The sequence below is a fragment of the Xiphophorus hellerii genome, chromosome 18, assembly GCF_003331165.1.
Source record: "Xiphophorus hellerii strain 12219 chromosome 18, Xiphophorus_hellerii-4.1, whole genome shotgun sequence".
Lineage (NCBI taxonomy): Eukaryota > Metazoa > Chordata > Actinopteri > Cyprinodontiformes > Poeciliidae > Xiphophorus > Xiphophorus hellerii.
In genome coordinates, this window is record NC_045689.1 from 8,837,874 (window position 1) to 8,852,671 (window position 14,798).

Below are 14,798 nucleotides of genomic sequence, written 5' to 3' on the forward strand. Positions count from 1 at the left end.
CTGTACATATAAATGTACATTAATCAAGCAAATCACATTTGTTGGTTTAAAATTAATTGCAGGTTTTAGGATTTACATAATATGTATAACAATGCTATTATACATATTGTACTTTATAAAAATGTAGATACGATAGTTTTCACTGGATAATCAAACCCTTGATAAACCCCAGACAAAGACTCCCTATGTGTCTTATTGGACACATTGTTACATTTTAACAACTTGAAAGAATGATACATTGCACTTGCAGGGTATATTTGACCACATCTAAGTATGAAAATGTTCTGCGATATCACTTATGTTAATAACTCCTAGTGAAATGCATTCTATATTAATTCATTACAAACTGATGTTTCCAAGCGTTTCTTTGTACTAATTATTGTTCTGCTTGTAGCCAACAAAACATGACATTTAAGATTAGAATATTGAATCAGTTTAATACAACACATTTTAAATACAGAACTGTAGGCTTAAGGAAAAGTATATTTATTACCTGCTTAAATGTTTTCCTTTTAAAAGGCCAAACCAATTGGCATAATCGGAACATATTTTCTTGTCATTAGGTTGGAAACTATGTGCTTTTTTTAACGCCATTTTCCACCAATAATGTCCCATCAAAGCAATTGTTTCCATCTTCTTTTTGGAAAACTTGGATGTTTTTCTTTATTTTACAGCCTATACATAGAAACATAGTGCTCCCTTAAAAAGGCTGCAGACCCCCGCTTTAGACCAAAGAAAAAAGTTCTGCTTCAAACAAACACACTGGGATGAAGGAACTGAACAGCAAGACAAATTACATGATTGCTGTTTGTCAATTAGTTTGTTTTCACTTTCAGGAACACAGTGTGAGATGTTAAAGTCAGAGTACACACGTTTGTGTAAAGCACCGCGTGTTGTTATTCCATACGAGCCCATCAGAGTCTAGAACCAATACTACTACAAAGTCATTTCATGCAGGAAAGAGTAACCACTTTACGCATTTACATTGCTTTACAATGTTAAAGCAATGATGTGGTTGTTAGCAGGTTTTTAGAGCAGTGTAAAAAAAGGTCTCATGTTCTTTGAAGTGACGTGGAGTTCAATGCTGAGCTGCAGCTGTTGTTAAAAAAGCCTAGCGACATCTTGGTCCCTACCAGTGTTTCCTCTAGGGTATCCCTGCTGCAGAGGTCACTACTATCCCTGGCAAAAACATGAAACCACCACATTGCAGGATGCTCACTCAGCTATTTTACTTTGTACTTAAAAAGAGCAAATATGACATTTTTATTTGACAACTCAACATTCTGGTTTTGTAAATCTAAAAACTAAAAAAGACTAGTAGTCGGATTTTTTCAGATAAAAGTAGAAGGAAGTGTAATTCTGCAGTTAAGATAGAAGTTTGAAAATAGAGCGCTTCTGTTTTGCAACTCCACAATTTTCAGTCAAAACAATGCAAAGGATCATTTTTGTACTTCACATTACAATATGCAACATCGTTAATATAGAAACTTAATGTAAGAAAAAAAATGTAGGAATTCATAAATACCTCAAAAATGAACTGAAGAAACGCTAATATCATCTGTTCTTGATATTTAACATTTCACTTCAGTATCAGAGGTGCCAGTTCCAGGCTTTCTTCTCCACTGAGCTGCTACTCAAATGCCAACTCCAACACACAGACTCACAGTTTCTCATTGACAGCTTTTCAAAGCACCTCAACAGCTGCAAGTTGAAAGCAGTCATAAACCACTAGACCGCAGACCAGCATTAGGTTCCAATATTAGCACCTTCTCATGTTTATCATTTTGCCAGGGATAAAATTTGCATTTTTGAATCATGAAGGAGCCAAAGGAATTTTTGGTAAACAGTCCACTATCTTGTCTTTCAGTAAACAAATATCCATATGCAAATCAGAAAAAAAAAACATTTACATCTGCAGTCTCACAACGGTTACATAGCTACATCCAATCAGAGGAATGAAACCGGTGATGATGTAGGAAAGAAAAATGGCCCATTTTCCTGTTGACATTAATATTGTGAAACAATGCTCTATGTCATAAATGACTCTGACTGGCTTCATCTGAAAAAGGGTGGGTGGAAATATTAATGAGAGTTGTGCCAGATGCATAAAATGTGAGATTTGAGACATAAACTGATCTCTGAGAACTAACATGCAACTTCAAAACATAACACTGTTCTCAAAAGAGAGAGCAAGATTCAGGATTTTTTCTACCTGGAGTTTATCAGGATTTCCATAAAATAAATATTTATATATTTCATCATTAGGTGCTGAGAGTCCTTTTCAGTCTCAGATGTTTAAAAACAATTGAAGAGGGAAGAAGCTACGTCATATTAACATGAGGTTAATTCAGGATGCAAAAGACAGAGAGTGAAACTAATAGCAGATAACAAGAAGGATGAACAAAGCTACATTGTTTTATCAGTTTGATTTTTCAACCTTTGTCATGGAACATGCTAGATTTGGAGATGTTAGCAGCTTTTCCTAAATCTCAAAGTCAAGGTAAGGATGGACATTCGTTAAAATACTCATACACAGACTACATTTTTAGCAATGCTAGCTGCGCTAACATAATCTGACATGTCCATCTCTATAGATCTCCTAAATTTGGATGCCAAAATATTTCCAAAAGGTCCAAACTTAAAAGTGTAATCAAAACAATGGAACAATATTTTCCAAAAGATTCATTCATGCACTTCCCTTAGGCATTTCCAAAAAGCCAAACATCAGATTCCAGGTCAGTAAATGGAGAAAAACCATTCATGCTTTCAGTCTGAGTGCATTTCCTTTAAACACCACCATAAGTACACACTCCACTCAAAATCACAACTGGGTCAACGTCAAGAAGAATGTTCATATTTATGATTCCAATATTAATGAGCAGGGAATTCATGTTCCAGGTTGTTTTGCAAATAGAAACTAGAGACAGAATAGGTCTATTCCTGTTAGATGCCGCAGTGGGAAGAAAATGTGTCTGTCTGTTCCTTACCTCATAGTGAATGCAAAAATCACTTTCCAAAATAAAAAAACTGCGCAAAAATAATTGTGTTATCTTTTAATTCCTGCATAATGTCTCCAGCTCACCATCAAGGATAAATGTCCAATGTTCAACATCTTTAAACTATCTTTCTAAATCCCATAAAGTTGTCTACAGCACACCTCAACAATAACTTGCCTGAAGCTCCCAGCTTTCTGCTGTGATGCACTGTTCCACAGAGCAGAAACAAACAAGGTCTCGGCACACATGACTGCACAAAGCAAGGTAAAAATGAGTCAATTTCCTCTCAGCAACTCTGTTTACAGTTCCTATAACAGTCCTCTTTACTTAACTGCATGTGCTGGACCCTAACACGTCTAAGTTAAACTTGACGTCACTGCTTCCCTGTGTGTTACCACATTATGAAGGTTAATACAAGCATAAAGGAAATAAAAGGTAAAAATAAGTGTTTAAATGTTAACAAATCTGCATGCATGTGAAATAACATTGGCTTTTACATTGTGTAGAGAGAGATGTCTGCATAGTGGCCGTGATCCTTCATTCTGCTTCATAGGGTCAAAGCGTTACAAGCCTAGTTCTGAGAGACCACATGATCCTGACAAATGCTTGTGGTTTGTAAATCTACAATATAGCCTTTGTTTAACTGTACAGAGGCTTTCCAAGCTTAAGACTGTGCAAGCAAGCTCCTCCACACGTTTGCCTTTTCTGGAGACAATTGTTGAAAGAGAATAAAAGATAATTAAATTTTCTGCATATTATTTTTGGGTACAAAGCTTTTCTTTTTTTTTTTTAAAGAAGATTTGTTTCATTATTAAGTTAGCTCTACTTGATTCAGAAGCACTGTTAAGATTTACAACCCAGGCCGTCAGAATCTGACCTCCTGTCCTGCTGAGCCTTGAACGGCACATACATTACCATAACTATGACAGCAGATGACCATTTCTCGCCCTTCTCCCCACCACAGGAGTCACAGCGCCTTTTAAGCACAATGCTCTGATTTTAAATGAACTCGGACATCATGAAGTCTGCAGCTACCCCCCTCCAGGATGTGCTCTGGGGATTCTTTCTGACTTTGACCACCTCTCACATTTGCAATTCATCATTTGTCTTTCCCAGCATCACAAAACCACCAGTCCCAGCACCAGCAACTGCTTTGTCATTGCAACAACAAAGACGGGCTGCATTGTTTGCCTCCTGTAGCAATAGAGCGCAATTAAATATAGGTAATATTTTTTGCTTTATACTGGAGTTCCACATGTATAAAATGGTGGAAAACAAAGGTCCCTTTCCTACATCACACGTTAAGCTTGGCCTGAAACGCCTTCTTTACACATTGGGCCCTCATGTAAAAGCACAGATGAGGAATGGGAGGTTGTAACTGATACAGGGTGGATACGCCTCTCGACTGGCAACGACACCAGGCACAGAGTCAGATTGCCATGTATGTGTGAAGAAGGGGGTGGATCGCGCAGCACACCTCTCTAACCAGCAGCACTTCTGTCAGTCGCAATTTTAACTCGCGTCTGTAAAAACACAACGATTCGGCTGCGAGCGCCTCTGTTTGGTCTGTGAGAATAACCAAACAGAAACAGCTGTGGTGTCACAACGACGTCCATTTACACCTAGAATGTTTAAGGAGTATTTGAAATGAGCTGAGATTTTTTAAGACCTCAAAATATGGCCACAAAATAGAATATATGGATATATATATATATACAGTATATAAACAAAATAAAGTAAAAAGTGGAAAATGCGAACCAAATTCAACAGAAATACAAAACAGTGAGAAAGCAGCTGGATGAATCTGCCTGAACAAAAATACCAACTTGCATCTTAAAACCTTAACCTGCATCCTCAACACAAACTCAACATGCATCACCTGTGGAGAGTGTTTTTTTTGTCTATTTGGAACACAAAAAGTGTTTCGAAAAGCCAAACAATAACCAGCGAACATAATGACTTACCGTATTATGCAAAATCAGGTGTTGTTTTGTTTTCTGCCACAGAGAACAGTGAAATAAACTGGAAACTAAGTTTAAGATCCTCTGCAGTGAATTCCCAGCAGAATGACTACTATTTGAACACAGGAGTTGGAAAACCAGAGGAGGGGAAGAGGGGGAGTGTCTCTTTATTAGCCACCCACCCCCCAAACACACTCCAGCTGATACTCTCCTCCTTCTCTTATTCTATAATTTAATCTCCATAAACTACAAATCTAGTGCCAGCAGGAATGCTTGTTCTCTCCCTCTATAATTTCCCTCTAAAGGAAACGTGATATTTACACAAATTGCTGACTTTTAAATGGAGAAAATTGGGGGTTTGTTAGTTTTTCAGAATAAGTACAAAAAATAATCAGTTAAGCTAGACTTTATGGCCAAAAATATTAATCTGCCTTTGCACGCATATGAACCTGAATGACATCCCATTCTATAGGATTAATATCTTGTTGGTCAGCCCATTTGCAACGAAGCCAGCTTCAACTCTCAAGCCCAAGATACACTGCTTGCATCCGACTCTTCAAGTTCTGATCCGTTTTTCCCTGACCCACAGGCTTCAGCTCAAGAATCCCTCTACGGACTACTGGACTTGCAGGATAGAATATTCACACGAGAGTACGTGCCGGAAATCCCGCCAGTATGAAAGTAAACTCAAAAATGCTCAAACAAGCTCAAAGAAGATTTCCATTTCATTTATTTTCTGTACTTCTGGGCTTCTATCATGGGTACGTACATTACTTTTTTGCTAGTAAAAGATTTAGTTTGTATTTTTCCACAAAGCGGATGTGTTTTTCTTTTCCACCGTGTGTCACTTCCCATTTCACTCATAACATTACCATCAAATTGCCTCATAGTTCTGACCAAAGTAGACATGGAGGCTATTTTGGTCAGACATTTGGAGACAGTTACAGGGAATCGCTAGCAGTCTGCAAGGCCCCATTAACTTTAATGTGTTCTAATTGCTTATTTTGGTCGAATCAGATGCCAAATTGGATCTGGTGCGTCTTGCTCTTTATAGTCAGTTTTATTGTAAAAACAATCCATTTTGACTGCAGCTTATAAGCCTGTTAGTTCCAACCATGTTTGAAACGGAAGAAACCTTTTGGATGAGAAGTAAAATGTCAAGAATTAAGGAAAGAAATCCAGTTGCTTTCTACTTAAGCCGTATAGGAAGGAAATGAGGTAATTCAAAAATTACTTCCTCTCTTACTTCAAAATGAATAAACAATACAACAGGGTGTTAAACTTTAACTTAACTTAAAGCTTTCTGTCACTCACAATATTCGACCAAACTTACTTCAGAGAAAGCCACACGTTGAAAGCAACTGAGTAGCGTGTTTTCGTGACAGACTTTCTTTGCCAGAAAATGTACTAAAAATTTCACTTCAAGATTTTATTGCACCCCAAGAAAGTAATCCTGATTTGACATTCTTTCTTAAGGGTTCTTAAGAATAGGCTTGGTAAAACTTGATTCTGGAAGAGGAAAAATACTACTCTGTTGTCATACATAATTCTGAAGACTTAGGCAACCTAGTGGACTACATGAGAAGAGCACATCGCATCTTGTATGGTAATCACGTCAGCTCTGACGCAGTTATTTTTTTATTTTTTTTGAGGTAATAGAACTGCAGAGGACACAGCAGAGAAAAAAAATAGATGGGGGAAAATGTGAGAGTGAGGGCAACACATCGCATGCTTAACAGCAGCCTGCATCATGTGCCCCAGAAAACAGTTTGGCATGCACACCGAGCAGTGAAACATGCCCCAAGCAAGTGTGTGTGAGAAACCTCCAGCCAAGGAGAAAAGACAACAAGAGCTATGAGCTTATGTGTCTTCTGTTCAAACTCACAAGTTGGAAACTTGCACTTTAGTTGAAAGATAAGTCAAGTTTAAAGCTCTCAAGACAAAATTCTGACTTGAAAAGTCTGGGTTCCCTGGCTAATGCTGAGATCACCCATGTCAGTTTGAAGCTCAGATCTGGTTCTGCGTACTTGACCTCCAGTACGTACAAAGTACAAAGCCCAAAAAAACTGATTTTGGATGTGTTAATCTATTGCCCTGGGTATGACTAAGACTATGCTCGGCAAACAATTCTTCCAAAACCATTATGGCACATAATTTCTTTGCCTAGTCTTCATCATAAATGTGTAGTTTATTTGAAAACAGGGTTATAAAAACTGATTTTAAAAAAGGGATCCATTTTTTTTCTAGCAAAAAGTGGGGAAAAAAAGCAATAACAAAGTGGGCATGGACACCATATTCCCCTATAATCACCAAATATACAGTCAACATGAATGTTTTATTTGGGGAAAAAGCAAAGGAAAAAAACAAGAATAATATTTTCCATTTTCCATTTCATTACATGGTTTGCAGTGAAACCATAACATTTTTGTTGCGACTGAACCGTTCGTTTACACGTCACCAGAGTCTGACACTGGGACTTTTTGAAACCAGGTCTCCAAGTGGAACTTTTTGGCAGCACCCCACATGAAAGTGTGAAGTACTCTGCAGGTGTGAAAGCGACCATTCGCAGAACGCACAGCTGCAGGAAGACCTTAACTTTCAAAGGACGAACGAGATTTGAAGACGTGCTAAAATCCCAGTGCCCTCTAATGCCCTGGCATGGCAACTACAGCTGGTTCCAGGTGGCTCGGCAGGCTCATCTAAAGGTGGATGAAGTGCTGTCTAAATGTGACACTTGTTTCCAATCACCATCAGAAGATACCAGCAGTTTTCGCACAGCAAACATATGTAAACAAAGTATAAAGCATTTATTTGATCCTGGACCAGAGTTGCAAATGTCAATGTCAGTTTGGCAAAAATATCGTTATTCTGGACAAGCTTTGAATTTAATAATTTAAGCAAAATAATTACAACATACAAGACTGACTTCCCATTCTGAGGCAACCTTCACGTGGCTCAGGAGGTTGTGACCCTGATAAAATCACTGAAATGCCCTCATAAAGACAAAGGTGCCTTGTTTAGAGAGGGATTACTTGAGATGAAACTCTGAGCTAGATTCCACCAAACTAAGGTCAGGATATTTCAAAAATACAAATTATACAAAAAATTCCCTATTGATACTTTCATGCTTTTTAATTAGCATTAAAATGGCTATCGTGTGATCTTAAAAAGGACTAGGAAGCACATGATAATTCATGGAAAATGTCAATTAATACATTCTGCAACCCAACCCTATGCACCTCTCCTTTAACAAACAGAACATTGATTAAAATAAAAATGCATGAATGATGTGGGTTAACGCTGATGCCTTGTTGACTGTCACCACAGGGCATTTCAGAAATGTAGATTGCTTGTGTGAAGTTCAGCTAAACTTAAAACCGTTTATGTCACTACTGGCAGAAGGCTAAACACTCATCCAGAAACTTATGTAGCTGAGCATCCAAGGCATTGATTGCTCTGGAGCAATTTGCCAGGTGATGCTACAAATACAGACATTTAATATATTACATTACTTTTACTGTCCAAGGACCCAGATGCGTTAAGCTCTTTTAATAAATTGCCATTTAATGCATTTGCGGGCAAGTAAATCAAATGAGTTCCACTCTCATCATTGCTAATGAATAGACGCAGACAGTCAACATAGGTTCCCTCTAAGTGCTTGTTTCTTTCATCAATTTTCCTTAAAGGGACGAGGAAATCTTTAATGTCCAGTTCTGTTAAAATGTTATTGACAATAAATATCGTACACACAGAAAATAACTCTCTTGACATCTTTATTCAGTGTAAGTCCAGAATATTTGGTCCACAAGGTTGAACAGAATGGTCCAAGACCAAAGGGGACTTTATCATCTTAAAAAAACAGCACAATAAATAATAAGACATCAGCTTTACACTGGGTTTTGACTACAGAGAAAATGATTTACATGCAGCACTTGTGATATTCTTGTGAGAAACAGGTAACATTTTTGCTTTTTACTTTTACATCATACAGCTCTGACTAGAAATACTTGATATTTTCCATTCTCAGGGAGTGTTTCACACAGGAAGAACATTGTGGATGTACTTCCTTCAAATTGCAACTCCCAAGTAACAAATCTTTGACTTCTGTGTAAATCAATACCCAATACCAACATCCCACAGGGTTAGGGGTTCATAAAATACAATATAATGTTTTTGAGACTGGCATTGCTTTAAAATTACAGAGGTCCTCTTTGGTCCTGGTCCCACTAGGACAAGATGTAATCTCTTATCTATCAATCTTTATAATCTCCACAGAAAGGGTGAAATATAAGCGTGCAGTGAAAATGTCTTTTTTACAAAATTTTACAGGATGCATCTCAGTTTTACATAACCACAAAGGTTGAATTGCAAGCTTTCATGCGTCAAGAGGTCTTTATATTAAGATTTGTGTCCCAGATAATAAAAGGGTACATATAGCTGCATCTGGGCAAGGTTTACGGCAATGACCTTCAAATAACATAAAAATGACAGCGATATTCTGAATATCCAGAAGATACACAATTGGGAATATGAAAAGGTGTTTGAAAAGCCTAAGACCAACTGTTTTAAATAATTCAACTCTCATTTTTCTTCTTAGATTAAGGTCACTTACATCCAGAATTATTTTACATGAATCCTAACTTGTGCTGATTTATAAAGTAAGACAGCACGCAGATTTCCAAGTAATGAGCAACCTCTTGTCTCCAGTAGAGACGGCTTCTTTTGTCTCGTACAAATTTCTAAATATGACTGCTGAGACTTTTTTTTTATGCCATTTTGGGTTACTGTGTAGGGATCTGACACATAAATTATAACTTTTTTGTTCTCTGGAATGGCTGTTAATGCCACTAAATGTGGTAAAAGGCAGCAGAGTTCAAGCCTTACTAAAGGCAGCAAGCCCATGTCTAACTGGCTAAATCACAGTCCTGTTGCCCAGAAGAGCTTGGATAAAGGTCAGTTAATAAATAGCCACAGCGTTTTATTATAGCAACTGTGCATAGGCCACTTGATGCAATATTATTCAAAATGATGTAGTTGTGATATCAAATTCTTTATTATTTACTATTAATTTGAAGGCCATGCAGTAAATACAAACAATGCTGATCACAAACAAGTTTTATTTCAGTTCATAAGGTCACAGTAACCTTACTGTCATGAGGTGTTGGTGGTGAGGCAGACGCAGCGGACCCAGGTAAGATGAATTATGGTGTTTTAATAATAAATAAGTCCAGTACACGGCAGCTCGCACAGAGACACACCGACGACGAACAGAAGCTAACATTGACGTTGACGAGGACCCGACGAAGAACAAAGAACACAGGTGGAGTTAAATACACGGGAGGGTAATCACAGAGACGAGACACACCTGGGAACAATCAAGGGGAGGACAGGACAACGAAGAGACTAAGGACACAGAAAACTAAATAAACACAGAAAAACACAGATCCTGACAGTACCCCCCCCTCAAGGGCGGCTACCAGACGCCCAAAAAACAAAAACACAACAAGGGTGGGCGGAGGGGCGCTGGACGGGGGGCCAGAGTTCAGAAAAAAACAAAAAACAACCCACCGTTGTGGGCGGAAACACAGGGAGGGCCAAGAGTCCATAAACAAACAAAAAACTACCCACAGGGTGGGCGGAGGCAAAGGAGGCGGGAACCACGGAAGTGGTCTGGCGGTCGTCCGCGGCGGCGGGAACCACGGAGGCGGTCCGGCGGACGTCCGCGGCGCCGGAGGCGGGAACCACGGAGGCGGTCCGGCGGCCGTCCGCGGCGCTGGAGGCGGGAACCACGGAGGCGGTCCGGCGGCCGTCCGCGGCGCTGGAGGCGGGAACCACGGAGGCGGTCCGGCGGCCGTCCGCGGCGCTGGAGGCGGGAACCACGGAGGCGGGAACCACGGAGGCGGTCCGGCGGCCGTCCGCGGCGCTGGAGGCGGGAACCACGGAGGCGGTCCGGCGGCCGTCCACGGCGCTGGAGGTGGCGATGAGTCCCGGGGGCCGCCCACAGACGGCGACGACGAGCCCCCCGAGGCAGGGTCTCTGGTGGAGCACAGGGGGTCTCGGTCTCGGGTGGAACGCAGGGAGTCTCGGTCTCGGGTGGAACGCAGGGAGTCTCGGTCTCGGGTGGAACGCAGGGAGTCTCGGTCTCGGGTGGAACGCAGGGAGTCTCGGTCTCGGGTGGAACGCAGGGAGTCTCGGTCTCGGGTGGAACGCAGGGAGTCTCGGTCTCGGGTGGAACGCAGGGAGTCTCGGTCTCGGGTGGAACGCAGGGAGTCTCGGTCTCGGGTGGAATGCAGGAGGTCAGGGTCTCAGGAGGAACGCAGGAGGTCAGGGTCTCAGGAGGAACGCAGGAGGTCAGGGTCTCAGGAGGAACGCAGGAGGTCAGGGTCTCAGGAGGAACGCAGGAGGTCAGGGTCTCAGGAGGAACGCAGGAGGTCAGGGTCTCAGGAGGAACGCAGAAGGTCAGGGTCTCAGGAGGAACGCAGGGGGTCTCGGAAGGAACACAGGGAGTCTCAGTCGTCTCGGAAGGAACGCTGGGAGTCTGAGTCTCGGAAGGAACGCTGGGAGTCTCGGTCTCGGAAGGAACACTGGGAGTCTCGGAAGGAACACTGGGAGTCTCGGAAGGAACACTGGGAGTCTCGGAAGGTGCGCCGGCTGGAACGCCGGCTGATTCGGCCTCGGGTGCGCCGGCTGGAACGCCGGCTGATTCGGCCTCGGGTGCGCCGGCTGGAACGCCGGCTGATTCGGCCTCGGGTGCGCCGGCTGGAACGCCGGCTGATTCGGCCTCGGGTGCGCCGGCTGGAACGCCGGCTGATTCGGCCTCGGGTGCGCCGGCTTGAACGCCGGCTGATTCGGCCTCGGGTGCGCCGGCTTGAACGCCGGCTGATTCGGCCTCGGGTGCGCCGGCTGGAACGCCGGCTGATTCGGCCTCGGATGCGCCGGCTGGAGGTGAGCCGGAGCGGAGCCTCGGGGCCGGCTGCGGGGGCGAGCCGCAGCGAAGCCTTGGAAGCGGCCGCGGGGGCGAGCCGCAGCGAAGCCTTGGAAGCGGCCGCGGGGGCGAGCCGCAGCGAAGCCTTGGAAGCGGCCGCGGGGGCGAGCCGCAGCGAAGCCTTGGAACCGGCCGCGGGGGCGAGCCGCAGCGAAGCCTTGGAACCGGCCGCGGGGGCGAGCCGCAGCGAAGCCTTGGAACCGGCCGCGGGGGCGAGCCGCAGCGAAGCCTTGGAAACGGCTGCGGAGGTGACAGCTCCGGAAGGCGACGAGGGGCCGGGTCCACCGGCGGCTCACGTCGCTGTCTCCGGGCTGACCGTGGAGGTGGCGGCTCCGGAAAGCGACGAGGGGCCGGGTTCACCGGCGGCTCACGTCGCTGTCTCCCCCGGCGTGAGTAACGGCGGGGGCCGAATCCGGAGGGCTTTGGGGTGGGGACTGGTAGGATCTGGCGTTGGCTAATCGCCAGGGTGTAGTCCGACACCAGTCCCATCTCTTCCAGCAGCAGCGGAGATGGCAGGATCTCAACGTCCCTGTAGAGATCCCGCTGAGCCAACTCCAACTGCTGCTGGAACCATACCTCCGGGTCGTGCTGGGCCATGAGCTGCTGTCTCACCATCGGTCTGGTCGGGTCCTTCTGTCATGAGGTGTTGGTGGTGAGGCAGACGCAGCGGACCCAGGTAAGATGAATTATGGTGTTTTAATAATAAATAAGTCCAGTACACGGCAGCTCGCACAGAGACACACCGACGACGAACAGAAGCTAACATTGACGTTGACGAGGACCCGACGAAGAACAAAGAACACAGGTGGAGTTAAATACACGGGAGGGTAATCACAGAGACGAGACACACCTGGGAACAATCAAGGGGAGGACAGGACAACGAAGAGACTAAGGACACAGAAAACTAAATAAACACAGAAAAACACAGATCCTGACACTTACAAAATGTATTTTAGAATTATTACACAGACCTAAAGGCCATCACCAACGATAGGATAACAATTCAGTTCTGCAAGTGGTGGGGGAAAATAAGATCCATGAGAACGAAGGTTCAAGTGTTTTTATTTTCCACACATCCTCCTCCTTCACACCGCCCCCTTCCACACCTATATTCCTCAGAGGAAAGAGATGATCCATTGTACCAAACAGCACCCTGCACAACTGATATGTGAAAAAAAGAAAAATGTAAGTGCTGTGCAAGACATGAAAGAAGTAACCAGTGCAGGGTAGAGATCATTAGCGGATGATCCAGTGGTCTCCAGCTGAGAGTGGAATCTCAAGAGTCAACATCAAAGACGAGGGTATGGGAGAGGAAAATAATTTAGAGTTCAGAGAGAAAAAAGCTCAGATTCATTGGACAAGACTGAGCCTATACTAGCATAGGTGGCTGCTCGCCAGAGTTACTTATTAGGGAAGCTTTGAATATATTAAAGTGCAACTTCGCAAGCGGCTTCATTTAGTCAGCTATATGCTGAGTTAGTTGCACAAAACACTTCACCCATAATTTACCTTAAGTGAATCCGAAACAGGAGAAAATAGCTACATTAAGCTTTTCTTTACCACAGTGTTAGAAAAGGACTGGAATAGGATGTTTTGAATTGCCCTAAATGTATCAGTACTTAATATAATTCCTATTTAATTAAACACATTAATTATTCTTTCAAAAAGTTTATATAATCAGAGTTTCTTTAACTTAAGACAACCAAGTAGGTCATCCGTCATCTTTCCACAAAAACAAGTTAAAACGGGTTGTTTTATAAGACAAGGTTTTCTGTTTCAGTTGAATACTCAAATAGTCAGAGATGGATTCTTCAAGGACAGGATTAGATGAGCATAAAGATCTGAATGTTCACACACCCTGAAGGTTTAGAAGTACAAAAACTCTGTTTTCTTGCTCTCAAGTCACTGCTGCAGCAGGGTGTTACGGTGGGTAAACCAGATGTTAAGCAATATTTGCTCCAAAGTTTCTAAATTAATGTGATTTGAATCCATTGATCTTGAGATGGAAACAATATCCACCAGGTTTAGTTCAATTAGCTTTGATGCTCACTTGAATCCACCAAATAGACACTTAAAATGAAATGTTCTAAAGATTAATTATTCAAAGTATGCTACTTTAATAACAGCTTAGCTCCAAGTCAACCCAAAAATACTTAGAATGAATTTACTGTAGTTGTTTTTCTGACTGATAGTGTGGTGAAGTTAGCCTAACTCCAGTCTCCACAAAGTGACTCATAGCCTCAGCAGTTTTGTGCACTTAGTATCCATTATTCATCCTGGAACTACAAGACTGGATCAGCCATGTGAAGCTGAAGACCATCACCATGCGCATTTTTGACAGCAGCGCCTGTGTTTTTGCTCCCAGCCTCAGAACAGGTGAAACTGAGATGTGATGAGATTTCTGAACAATTATTCATCCCCATAAAGAAAGATAAGGATGTTTGGGGATGAGTACTTGAGTCCAATATGTGGTTTATTTCGGATAGCAGCCCACAGTAAGTTATCAAAATACTGTTAGAACTCTTTAAAACCGGATTTAAAGCTCAAAATACAACTCAAACCTTGTTTCTTTCTAGAATGTGCTACTTTTTTTTTACACTTTGATTATAATTTCTGGCTGAATAATTCATGATGATCCAAGCTGAAGGATCAAAGAGCTGCAAATGCATTTACTTTAGTACTACTTTTGGACCGTATGTTGATTTCTCAACTTTTTTTGCAAACATTAAATGCATACATCAAAGTCGTGCTGATACGCAGAAACTGTTGGCCTCTGGAAACCATCTGGAAACGAATCTTGCCAAGCCATCTATCAGATAATGTTGGCAGTCAGCACATTACCATTCCATCATCTAA

At 42.5% G+C, this 14,798-nt stretch overlaps 1 protein-coding gene across 3 annotated transcripts in view; it reads right to left on the bottom strand.

Annotated features, from left to right (window-relative positions):
• The window catches only part of LOC116737601 (T-lymphoma invasion and metastasis-inducing protein 1), a 55,153-nt gene that overhangs the window by 36,700 nt on the left and 3,655 nt on the right, over positions 1-14,798 (bottom strand). The window contains exon 1 of one of the 3 annotated variants that reach the window (XM_032590848.1): positions 4,961-5,057. The exons of 1 other annotated variant lie outside the window; for it this stretch is intronic. The gene's annotated coding sequence lies outside the window, so the exon portion shown is untranslated. Of the gene's footprint in view, positions 1-1,525; positions 1,547-4,960; positions 5,058-14,798 lie in introns of those variants that run through there. One more of the 3 variants, XM_032590849.1, reaches the window with a different exon arrangement.